At 40.6% G+C, this 13,113-nt stretch overlaps 1 protein-coding gene across 2 annotated transcripts in view; it reads right to left on the bottom strand.

Moving 5' to 3' along the window:
- The window catches only part of LOC135513709 (phosphatidate cytidylyltransferase 2-like), a 125,252-nt gene that overhangs the window by 101,927 nt on the left and 10,212 nt on the right, over positions 1-13,113 (bottom strand). The gene's annotated exons all lie outside the window — the stretch shown is intronic.

Genomic DNA, 13,113 nt, shown 5'->3' with positions numbered 1-13,113 from the left:
AAGCCGCCTCCAACGTTGTTTTAGAGAATTTGGCAGTACGTTCAACTGGCCTCACAACCACATGTTGCCACGCCAGCCCAGGACCTCCACATCCGGCTTCTTCACATCGTCTGAGACCAGTCACCCAGACAGCTGATGAAACGGATAAGTAATTTTGTCTGTAATAAAGCCCTCATTCTGATTGGCGGGGTCTGGCTCCCCAGTGGGTTGGCCTATGCCCTACCAGGCCCACCCACGGTTGCACCCCTGCCCAGTCATGTGAAATCCATAGATTAGGGCCTAATTTTTTTATTTCAATTGACTGTTTTCCTTATATGAACTCTTAACTTCTCTGGGATATGTGGGACGGTAGCGTCCCACCTCAACAGCAGCCAGTGAAATTGCACCAAATTCAAAAACAACAGAAATCCCATAATTAAAATTCCTCAAACATGCAAGTATTTTACACCATTTTAAAGATAAACTTGTTGTAAATCCAGCCACAGTGTCCAATTTCAAAAAGGCTTTACTGCGAAAGCACACCAAACGATTGTCACCACCGAGTCACAGAAAAACACAGCCATTTTTCCAGCCAAAGAGAAGAGTCACAAAAAGCAGAAAGAGATAAAATGAATCACTAACCTTTGATGATCTTCATCAGATGACACTCATTGGACTTTATGTTACACAATACATGTATGTTTTGTTCGATAAAGTTCATATTTATATCCAGAAATCTTAGTTTAGTTTACATTGGCGCGTTATGTTCAGTAGTTCCAAAACATCTGGTGATTTTGCAGAGAGCCACATCAATTTACAGACATACTCACAATAAACATTGCTAAAAGATACAACTATTATGCATGGAATTATAGATCCACTTCTCCGTAATGCAACCACTATGTCAGATTTCAAAAAAACTTTACGGAAAAAGCACACCATGCAATAATCTGGGTACAGCGCTCAGACACAAAAACAAGCCAAAGAGATATCCGCCATATTGTGGAGTCAACAAAAGTCAGCATTATAAATATTCACTTAACTTTGATGATCTTCATCAGAATGCACTCCCAGGAATCCCAGTTCCACAATAAATGTTTTTTTTTGTTCGATAATCTATAAGTACCTAGGTGTCTGGCTAGACTGTAAACTCTCCTTCCAGACTCATATCAGACATCTCCAATCTAAAATCAAATCGAGAGTCGGCCTTCTATTCCGCAACAAAGCCTCCTTCACTCACACCGCCAAACTTACCCTAGTAAAACTGACTATCCTACCGATCCTTGACTTCGGCGATGTCATCTACAAAATAGCTCCCAACAGTCTACTCAGCAAACTGGATGCAGTTTATCACAGTGCCATCCGTTTTGTTACTAAAGCACCTTATACCACCCACCACTGCGACCTGTATGCTCTAGTCGGCTGGCCCTCGCTACATATTCGTCGCCAGACCCACTGGCTCCAGGTCATCTACAAGTCCATGCTAGGTAAAGCTCCGCCTTATCTCAGTTCACTGGTCACGATGGCAACACCCACCCGTAGCACGCGCTCCAGCAGGTGTATCTCACTGATCATCCCTAAAGCCAACACCTCATTTGGCCGCCTTTCGTTCCAGTTCTCTACTGCCTGTGACTGGAACGAATTGCAAAAATCGCTGAAGTTGGAGACTTTTATCTCCCTTACCAACTTCAAACATCTGCTATCTGCGAAGCTAACCGATCGCTGCAGCTGTACATAGTCTATCGGTAAATAGCCCACCCAATTTTACCTACCTCTTCCCCATACTGTTTAAATTTATTTACTTTTCTGCTCTTTTGCAAACCAATATCTCTACCTGCACATGACCATCTGATCATTTATCACTCCAGTGTTAATCTGCTAAATTGTAATTATTCGCCTACCTCCTCATGCCTTTTGCACACAATGTATATAGACTCTTTTTTTCCTTATTTTTTTCTACTGTGTTATTGACTTGTTAATTGATTACTCCATGTGTAACTCTGTGTTGTCTGTTCACACTGCTATGCTTTATCTTGGCCAGGTCACAGTTGTAAATGAGAAACTGTTCTCAACTAGCCTACCTGGTTAAATAAAGGTGAAATCATTTTTAATTTAAAAAATGTCCATCAATTATGTCCAAATACCTCCTTTTTGTTTGTGCGTATAGTACACACTCCAAACTCAAGAGGCGCGGGCAAGTTCAGGCGAAAGTTCAGACGAAAACTCATATTACAGTTCGTAGAAACATGTCAAACGAGGTATAGAATCAATCTTTAGGATGTTTTCATCATAAATCTTTAATAAAATGTTTCAACCGGAGAATTCCTTTGTCTGTAGAAATGCAATGGAACGCAGGTCGCTCTCACTTGAGAGTGCGTGATCAGCTCATGGCACTCTGCCAGAGCCCTGACTCATTCCCCCCTCCTTCACAGTAGAAGCATCAAACAAGGTTCTAAAGACTGTTGACATCTAGTGGAAGCCTTAGGTAGTGCAATAAATAAAAGACCTCATAGACACTGTATATTCAATAGGCAATGACTTGAAAAACTACTAACCTCAGATTTCTCACTTCCTGGTTGGATTTTTTTCTCAGGTTTTTGCCTGCCATATGAGTTCTGTTACTCACACAAATCATTCAAACAGTTTTAGAAACTTCAGTGTTTCTATCAAAATCTACTAATTATATGCATATTCTTGCTTTTTTGGCTGAGTAGCAGACAGTTTACTCTGGGCACCTTTTTTTCCAAGCTACTCAATACTGCCCCCCAGTCCCAAAGAAGTTAACTTCCTGTTGAACGCGGAACGAGGGAGAGCTCGGTTTGTTGTTTTGGAAAGTTTGTTGTATTGGAAAGTTCTTAGCAGCTAGCTAACTTCTTACTTTGGATCCCGCTAACAGTCTGCATCAGTTGCTGGGACTGCTAGTCCAGTGATCCTGCCGACCAAGGCCGGGTCCGAGGAGCTATTTGGTGTAGCAGCTAGTCTAGCTGCTAGCTAGCTGCCTATCAAGTTTAGCGGGGTTTGAGGGCTTGAGCATAGCCCGCGACACTGTTAGCCATTGTGGCTGGGACCGCAGATTGTCCCGGGTTTGTGGCTGTCTAGATCCCCGTTGTTAATGCATTCAACAAAGCATGTGTCCATGTATGCTGATGATTCAACCAGCTACGCATCAGCAACCACAGCTGATGAAGTCACTGAAACCCTTAAAGTGTTGCAGTCTGTTTTTGGAATGGGTGGCCAGTAATAAACTGGTCCAGAACATCTCTAAAACTAAGAGCATTGTATTTGGTGCAAATCATTCCTTAAGTTCTAGACCTCAACTGAATCTGGTAATGAATGGTGTGGCTGTTGAACAAGCTGAGGAGACTAAATGACTTGGCGTTACCTTAGATTGTAAACTGTCATGGTCAAAACATATAGATTTAATGGTTGTAAAGATAGGGAGAGGTCTGTCCGTAATAAAGAGATTTTGACACCACACTCCCCGAAAGCAAGTCCTGCAGGCTCTAGTTCTGTCTTATCTTTGATTATTGTCCAGTTGTGTGGTCCAGTGCTACAAGGAACGACCTAGTTAAACTGCAGCTGGCCCAGAACGTCTTGCTCTTCATTGTAATCACAGGGCTGATATAAATACTATGCCTGCCAATCTCTCTTGGCTAAGAGTTGAGGAGAGTGATTGAATCACTTCTTTTTACAAGAAACGTGTAGAAAATCCCAAATAGTTTGCATTGTCAACTTACACACAGCTCAGACACAAACACACACTTATCCCACCAGACATGCCACCAGGGGTCTTTACATAGTCCCCAAATCCAGAACAAATTCAAGAAAGTGTACAGTATTTTATAGTGCCTTAGTGTATGGAACTTCTTTCCAACTCATATTGGTCAAATGAACAACAAACCAGGTTTCAAAAAACAGATAAAGCAACACCTCACGGCACAACGCCTCTCCTCGTTTTGATAGTTTCTGTGTATGTATTGATATGTGGCTACGTGCATCTTTTACATTTTTTAATTGATGTAGTTATGGCCTTGAGCTGTTCATGTCTATTAATGTTCTGTATTATATATCATGTTTCCTGTTCTGTGTGGGCCCCAGGAAGATTAGCTGCTGTTTTTGCAACAGCTAATGGGAATCCTAATAAAATACCAAATACCCCCCCCCAGCAACAGTGTGTGAAAACCTTGTAAAGACTTACAGAAAACGTTTGACCTCTGTCATTGCCAACAAAGGGTATATAACAAAGTTGAGAAACTTTTGTTATTGACCAAATACTTATCTTCCACCATGATTTGCAAATAAATTCATTAAAAACCCTACAATGTGATTTTCTGGAGAAAAAAAATCTAATTTTGTCTGTCATAGTAGAAGTGTACCTATGATGAAAATTACAGGCCTCTCATCTTTTTAAGTGGGAGAACTTGCACATTTGGTGGCTGACTAAATACTTTTTTGCCCCACTGTGCATGAAGACAGGGTAAAGTGACTAGGCATCAGGATAGATAATAATAAGGTATTAGAGGTAGATATGTACATGAAGGCAGGGTAAATTGACTAGACATCAGGATAGATAATAATGAGGTATTTGAGGTAGATACAGTGCCTTGCGAAAGTATTTTCGGCCCCCTTGAACTTTGCGACCTTTTGCCACATTTCAGGCTTCAAACATAAAGATATAAAACTGTATTTTTTTGTGAAGAATCAACAACAAGTGGGACACAATCATGAAGTGGAACGACATTTATTGGATATTTCAAACTTTTTTAACAAATCAAAAACTGAAAAATTGGGCGTGCAAAATTATTCAGCCCCTTTACTTTCAGTGCAGCAAACTCTCTCCAGAAGTTCAGTGAGGATCTCTGAATGATCCAATGTTGACCTAAATGACTAATGATGATAAATACAATCAACCTGTGTGTAATCAAGTCTCCGTATAAATGCACCTGCACTGTGATAGTCTCAGAGGTCCGTTAAAAGCGCAGAGAGCATCATGAAGAACAAGGAACACACCAGGCAGGTTCGAGATACTGTTGTGAAGAAGTTTAAAGCCAGATTTGGATACAAAAAGATTTCCCAAGCTTTAAACATCCCAAGGAGCACTGTGCAAGCGATAATAATGAAATGGAAGGAGTATCAGACCACTGCAAATCTACCAAGACCTGGCCGTCCCTCTAAACTTTCAGCTCATACAAGGAGAAGACTGATCAGAGATGCAGCCAAGAGGCCCATGATCACTCTGGATGAACTGCAGAGATCTACAGCTGAGGTGGGAGACTCTGTCCATAGGACAACAATCAGTCGTATATTGCACAAATCTGGCCTTTATGGAAGAGTGGCAAGAAGAAAGCCATTTCTTAAAGATATCCATAAAAAGTGTCGTTTAAAGTTTGCCACAAGCCACCTGGGAGACACACCAAACATGTGGAAGAAGGTGCTCTGGTCAGATGAAACCAAAATTGAACTTTTTGGCAACAATGCAAAACGTTATGTTTGGCGTAAAAGCAACACACCATCCCCACTGTCAAACATGGTGGTGGCAGCATCATGGTTTGGGCCTGCTTTTCTTCAGCAGGGACAGGGAAGATGGTTAAAATTGATGGGAAGATGGATGGAGCCAAATACAGGACCATTCTGGAAGAAAACCTGATGGAGTCTGCAAAAGACCTGACACTGGGACGGAGATTTGTCTTCCAACAAGACAATGATCCAAAACATAAAGCAAAATCTACAATGGAATGGTTCAAAAATAAACATATCCAGGTGTTAGAATGGCCAAGTCAAAGTCCAGACCTGAATCCAATCGAGAATCTGTGGAAAGAACTGAAAACTGCTGTTCACAAATGCTCTCCATCCAACCTCACTGAGCTCGAGTTGTTTTGCAAGGAGGAATGGTAAAAAATTTCAGTCTCTCGATGTGCAAAACTGATAGAGACATACCCCAAGCGACTTACAGCTGTAATCGCAGCAAAAGGTGGCGCTACAAAGTATTAACTTAAGGGGGCTGAATAATTTTGCACACCCAATTTTTCAGTTTTTGATTTGTTAAAAATGTTTGAAATATCCAATAAATGTCGTTCCACTTCATGATTGTGTCCCACTTGTTGTTGATTCTTCACAAAAAAATACAGTTTTATATCTTAATGTTTGAAGCCTGAAATGTGGCAAAAGGTCGCAAAGTTCAAGGGGGCCGAATACCTTTGCAAGGCACTGTATGTACATGAAGGTAAAGTGACTAGGCAGCAGGATAGATATTTAGGTATTTGAAGGAGATGCAGTTAGGTTTGCAAAATTCTGTGAACTTTCAATAAAATTCCCTGGTTTTCCAGACATTCCGGTTGGAGGATTCTGGATTTTATAAATAAAATGTTTTGTGGTTGCATTTAACTGACAAAAATGCTGTTATAAGAGGCTATCAAAGGCCACCGAATGAGAGAAGTGTTACTAGTAATTACCAGTTGGGGTGGGCCATTCAAGTGTATTTTTCCCCAGTCGTATGTGGGAAATTCCCACTTGGTTACGAATGCACCATATCTCCTTCAGTGTCAGATGCTCACTTGTGACTTGCATAAAGGGGAGTGGGGGGGAGGTTTCTCCAGGGTAACGTGATGGGCTGTCCCTTAAGTACGAGCAGATAGACGCGGATATGCGCCCTAAGACCGCACAGAATGTATTTTAAACGGAATAGCCCCCCAAAAAAATTTCAGCTTAAATTTACTCAAGAGGCAAAGCCTATAGTCTTTTTACGTAGTAAATATATATATAAATATATACTTTTTATGTATTCAATCGGGTTCACAGTGCGGACCAAACCGAGGTCCCTGTAACGAACGGTTTGGTACGAATACGTGTACCGTTACACCTATAGTTAACCTGCGAGATAACACAGTCATCCGGAACAACAGGGCCTTTCATGCAAGACTCAGGGTCGAATTCCTCGAAGCAAGGATAAAAGGCCTTTAGCTCGTTAGGGAGTTCTACATCACTGGGCACCTCATGACTCAGAGCTGTAGTACAGTAGGGTAGAGTTCAGAGCTGGGGGGGGGGGTTGAGAGAGAGACAGAAACAGGAAAAGAAAATTGTCTCTCAAAATAACGATAGCTAAAATCCTCCACGCCAAGAAAAATGTCACACGAGTCTGTGGAATAAACACCTTTGACAATGCCCTGAGAGAGAAAGAGAGACACACCGCAAGAAGGGCCTTCTACGCCATCAAAAGGACCATAAAATTAGACATCCCCAATTAGGATCTGGCAAAAAATACTTTAACAGTTATAGAACTCATTGCCCTCTACGGTTGTGGTCCAACTAAGACTCACCAAAACATCCGTGTACAACGTTAAAAAAACAAACAGTTAATGCACGTAGAGAAGAATTTGAAAAATATCTGCTCATGATCAAAATCCAGAAAGGAGTCGTTAAATTCTACAACCACCTAAAAGGAAGTGATTGCCAAACCTTCCATAACAAAGCCATCACCTAGACAAGGGTCCCCTCTCAGCCAGTTGATTTTGGAGCTCTGATCAAACACATACATGATCTATATTACCTCCATTATCCCTGCACATTGACTAGGTACCGGTACCCACTGTATAAACCTCATTATTGTTATTTTGTGATATTTTAAAATTCATTTTTTTAAATTTGGGTTTATAAAATGATTTAGCAAATATTTTCTGCCTTGTTGGTGAAGGGCTTGTAAGTAAGCATTTCACGGTAAGGTTGTATTCAGAGCATGTGACAAATTAATTTTGATTTGAAACAGACTCCACAGAGCCCAAGGACAGTATTACCATTAGACACAACCAAATCACGAGAAAAGTAAAATATTATTACACGACACACTGGATAGAACTACGCAAATTGAAATGTTTTTGGCCATAAACAAAAAAGTACACATTGGCAGAATACCTGACCGGGGCTGGGACTGACCGGGGCTGGGACTGACCGGGGCTGAGACAGACCTACACCATCACAATGAATCCATGTTTTATAGTCTACCTACACCATCACAATGAATCCATGTATTATAGTCTACCTACACCATCACAATGAATCCATGTAATATGGTCTACCTACACCATCACAATAAATCCATGTAATATAGTCTAGCTACACCATCACAATAAATCCATGTAATATAGTCTACCTACACCATCACAATAAATCCATGTAATATAGTCTACCTACACCATTACAATAAATCCATGTAATATAGTCTACCTACACCATCACAATAAATCCATGTAATATAGTCTACCTACACCATCACAATAAATCCATGTAATATAGTCTACCTACACCATCACAATAAATCCATGTAATATAGCCTACACCTTCACAATAAATCCATGTAATATAGCCTACACCTTCACAATAAATCCATGTAATATAGCCTACCTACACCATCACAATAAATCCATGTAATATAGCCTACCTACACCATCACAATAAATCCATGTAATATAGTCTACCTACACCATCACAATAAATCCATGTAATATAGTCTACCTACACCATCACAATAAATCCATGTAATACAGTCTACCTACACCATCACAATAAATCCATGTAATATAGCCTACCTACACCATCACAATAAATCCATGTAATATAGTCTACCTACACCATCACAATAAATCCATGTAATATAGCCTACACCTTCACAATAAATCCATGTAATATAGTCTACACCATCACAATAAATCCATGTAATATAGTCTACCTACACCATCACAATAAATCCATTTAATATAGCCTACACCTTCACAATAAATCCATGATTTATTTTAGACAGGTCTGAAGCAGCATGATATGAATAAAATGTAGTTAATTTCAGAAGAACAGAATAACATACTCTGACTTGTCCTTATGTTAGGTCCTGATCTGGCTATGCCATATGGCTGTGGGCTACACTAGTTCATTTAGCAGACAAGATTTGCTTAGAATTCAGTGTCATTATTTTGTATTATTTTATAAACATGAAGAATACATATAAATATTCATATTTTCTCCAAACGATGAGGGAGTGCACACGGCTATTCTGTGTTGATTGGTTAAAGAAACAGGTCGTCCTACAGGCTTAATTTAGAGTTATTCATATAACTTTAGTTGTTCTACAAACGTTGGGCTGATATGTGTTGGTTTAATACATTCTAAAGCTTGCATGATGACACTCTAATGAAGATTTTTTTAAAGTATCTCAAAAAGGCATGACCTCTGCTTTGTTTTTGCTTTTTTGCACATGCTGTACACACTTCATCAGTCTCTCATTCACAATTTGACAAGCACTTGATAATGCCTCAATTTTCACTGCGGCATCCCCTTTGTGGCCATAATGCACCCTAAAAAAAAATCCATGCCTTTTATGGCCCGGAGTGTTGCATTGTGCCCTTCTCCCGGAGTGTTGCATTGTGCCCTTCTCCCGGAGTGTTGCATTGTGCCCTTCTCCCTGAGCGTTGCATTGTGCCCTTCTCCCTGAGCGTTGCATTGTGCCCTTCTCCCTGAGCGTTGCATTGTGCCCTTCTCCCTGAGTGTAATGCGCACAGCGGTGTGTAGAATGGCATCTTGGAACAACTCATCGATCCCTGTCACGGATTGGCTAATGCAGCAGACGACCACACCGGGTTCCATTCCTGTCAACTAAAAACAAGAAGAAGCGGATCCAGCAGGGACACCAACACTGGACAATAGAGGTGTGGAAAATCATTGCCTGGTCCGACAAATCCCAGTTCCTGTTGCATCATGCGGCTGGCAGGAACAAGGTTTTGCGTGAGCAGCACGAGTCCATGGCCCCATCCTGCCTGGTGTCAACGGCACAGGCTGGTGGCGGTGGTGTAATGGTGTGGGGAATGTTTTTCTGGCACACGTTAAGTCCCTTGAGATACCAACTGAGCAACGATTGAACGCCACAGCGTATCTGAACATTGTTGCTGACCAGGTGCCTCTCTTCATGGCAAAGGGGTGGCCAACCCGGTACTAGATTGGTGTACCCAGTGGAGGAAAAAGTACCCAATTGTCATACTTGAGTAAAAGTAAAGATATCTTAAACCAGCTCTGCATTAGGGGGCGTTATTAAAAATTTTGGATGAAAAACATTCCCGTTTTAAACAAGATATTTTGTCACGAAAAGATGCTCAACTATGCATATTATTGACAGCTTTGGAAAGAAAACACTGACGTTTCCAAAACTGCAAAGATATTGTCTGTGAGTGCCACAGAACTGATGTTGCAGGCGAAACCCAGATAAAAATCCAACCAGGAAGTGCCGCATTTTTTGAAACCGCCTCATGCCAATGACTCCTTATATGGCTGTGAATGAGCTACGAATGAGCTTACATTTTCTACATATTCCCCAAGGTGTCTACAGCATAGTGACATATTTTTATGCATTTCCATTGAAGAATGGCTGTAAGGGACCATATATAGCAAGTGGTCACATGGTGTCTCCCGCAGAAAATCTTGCGTAAAATACTGAGGTAGCCATTTTTCCAATCGCTTATGAGAAACCAATTGCCTCGACGGATATATTATCGAATATATATGTTAAAAACACCTTGAGGATGGATCCTAAACAACGTTTGCTGTGTTTCTGTCGATATTATGGAGTTAATTTTGAAAAAGGTTTGGCGTTGTATAGGTAGCATTTTCCGGTCGATTTCTCAGCCAAGCATGATGAACAAACGGGAGCTATTTCGCCTACAAAAATAATATTTTTGGAGAAAAAGAAAATTTGCTATCTAACTGGGAGTCTCCTGAGTGAAAGCATCTGAAGTTCTTCAAAGGTAAATTATTTAATTTGGTTGCTTTTCTTATTTTCGTGAAAATGTTGCCTGCTGCCAGCAGAGCCTAGCATAGCATTATGCCATGATAAACTTACACAAATGCTTGTCTAGCGTTGGCTGTAACACATATTTTGAAAATCGGAGATGACAGTGTTGTTAACAAAAAGGCTAAGCCTGTGTTTGAATATATGTATTTAATTTCATTTGCGATTTTCATGAATAGGAAAAGTTATTAGGGGTATTTATGTCCACTGCGTTATGCTAATTCGTTTGAGGCTATGATTACGATCCCGGATCCTGGAATGCTCGTCGCAAGAGGTTAATAGAAAATGACTCAAATAAAAGTAAGTCACCCAGTAAAATACTACTTGAGTAAAAGTCTAAAAGTATTTGTTTTTAAAATATACTTCAGTATTAAACGGAATTGCAATAACATACCTAAGTATCAGTATAAAAAGTATAAATAATTTCAAATTCCATAGAGTTTTTCCCAATTGTTAACAGACCTTTGCTGAAATGTCATCTCAAGTACTACTTAATTAATTTCCCTTTAATCTTATCAAATTGCAATAACGTAATCCCTGCTCAAAATTAAACTCGGCATACAAATGAAACACACACACTGAGATCACACTAATGTAACATATTCAAACCACTACTATCAGAAGCTATTTCAGAGACCAATATGTTGTTGTTTCACTGTATAATTGTTTGTGTACTCAGAGGGGAACACAAACACAAAAAAAAAAAATGTTGTTTTATATTTCAACTTGGTCTGATTGCAAATTGAACATTTAAGCAATTAGTGTTTGCACTTGTGATGAGAGAAATTGAGCTTAGCTTGTCGAACAGTGTCGCATTTCATTTGTACACACGACATTTTAGTTGTGAAGGTGGTTTGTCCAAATGTTTGTTATAGAATTGCAATTGGACTGTGAAGAAACACATGTGCCAGTTGTATTGCAGATTTGGTGTCTGGTTCTTCTAAATGAGTTACATTTTTGGGTCATTGTGCCTTTATGGTCCAGTTTTAGTGAGTAAACAATTGGGACAAACTGTATTAAGTCTCTCTCTCTCTCTCTGTGTAATCTGAGGGAAATGTGTGTCTCTAATATGGTCATACATTTGGCAGGAGGTTAGGAAGTGCAGCTCATTTTCTAACCTCATTTTGTGGGCAGTGTGCACATAGCCGGTCTTCTCTTGAGTGACAGGTCTGCCTATGGTGGCCTCTCTCCTTTTAGTTTCTCATGATTTGGTTGGATTCTCTCCATGGCTTCCCTCAACTAAAACCACCCTAAATAAGGAGAGAGACGATAGATTGCACTCTAAAATTAGCGAAAGGTCAGAGGCTGAGTCACCAGTCCTAATGAGCAGGGTAAATTGGGAGCGAGATGGGTTGAGGAGGGGACTGTGTGTGTGTGTGAGTGTGTGTGGTGTGTGTGCATCAGTGTTCGTGTGTGCTGGGTTGAGAAGGAGGGGGGGGGGGTTAGCTATGACATTGTGCTGTGTCACTGCTGTGTTCAGTGTGTGTGTGTGTGTGTGTATCTGGTCTCAGACAGACAAGGAGACCGTGGTTTCCTTCATGAAAGAGGAGAATCCTACTCAACCTTTAATGAAGGAAGAAGACACTTTGTACGTCCGTAATTGCACCCTGTGCCCTATATAGTGCACTACGTTTGACTAGAGTAGTGCCCTACATAGGGGAGTGTGCCATTTAGGGTGTAGCGCTGAGTGATGAGGAGACACAACCAGGGAAAACCTGCAGACTGGGACACCGAGCACAAAGAGCTGTATATTAGGAGAGATGCTATTGGTTCAGTCTGAAACTTCCTTTTAGATAATAATGAGTAAGACGGCACGGACAGGGGGACCCAATCCCAAAACGACAGGGGGGGGGCGATCCCGAAACGACACGGGCGGGGGGAGGGGGGGTGTCCCAAAACGACACGGGGGGGTCCTGATCCCAAAACGACACGGACGGGGGGGGGGGTCCTGATCCTACATTAACAGAATGATGCTCAGACATTTAAAATGTCACAACAAAAACCAAATGATTGCAAAGTTAAACCACACAACTATGCACAGGGACTACTTTTAACAGTTTCCACTGAAAATGTTACTAAAAAACGATTTACCTGAACAGTGCAGATGCAAAGTTTGGTAACAGAATAAAGGTTTGTGTTTGGCGTTTTATGGTTGTACATTTTAAAGTGAAAAATGAGTCTCAGAATAATTCTCTTACTGAGGAATTGCCCAAATACGGGCATAGTGTTAAAATATTTTTTTTTTGTTATAATTTAACATTTTGTAAATCCAGGTGAGTCAAGTAAGAACAAATTCTTATTCACATTTT

Source organism: Oncorhynchus masou, chromosome 25 (genome assembly GCF_036934945.1).
Source record: "Oncorhynchus masou masou isolate Uvic2021 chromosome 25, UVic_Omas_1.1, whole genome shotgun sequence".
Classification (NCBI taxonomy): Eukaryota; Metazoa; Chordata; class Actinopteri; order Salmoniformes; family Salmonidae; genus Oncorhynchus; species Oncorhynchus masou.
Note: the sequence above shows the minus strand (reverse complement) of the source record. Positions and strands in the feature narration are given on the sequence as shown.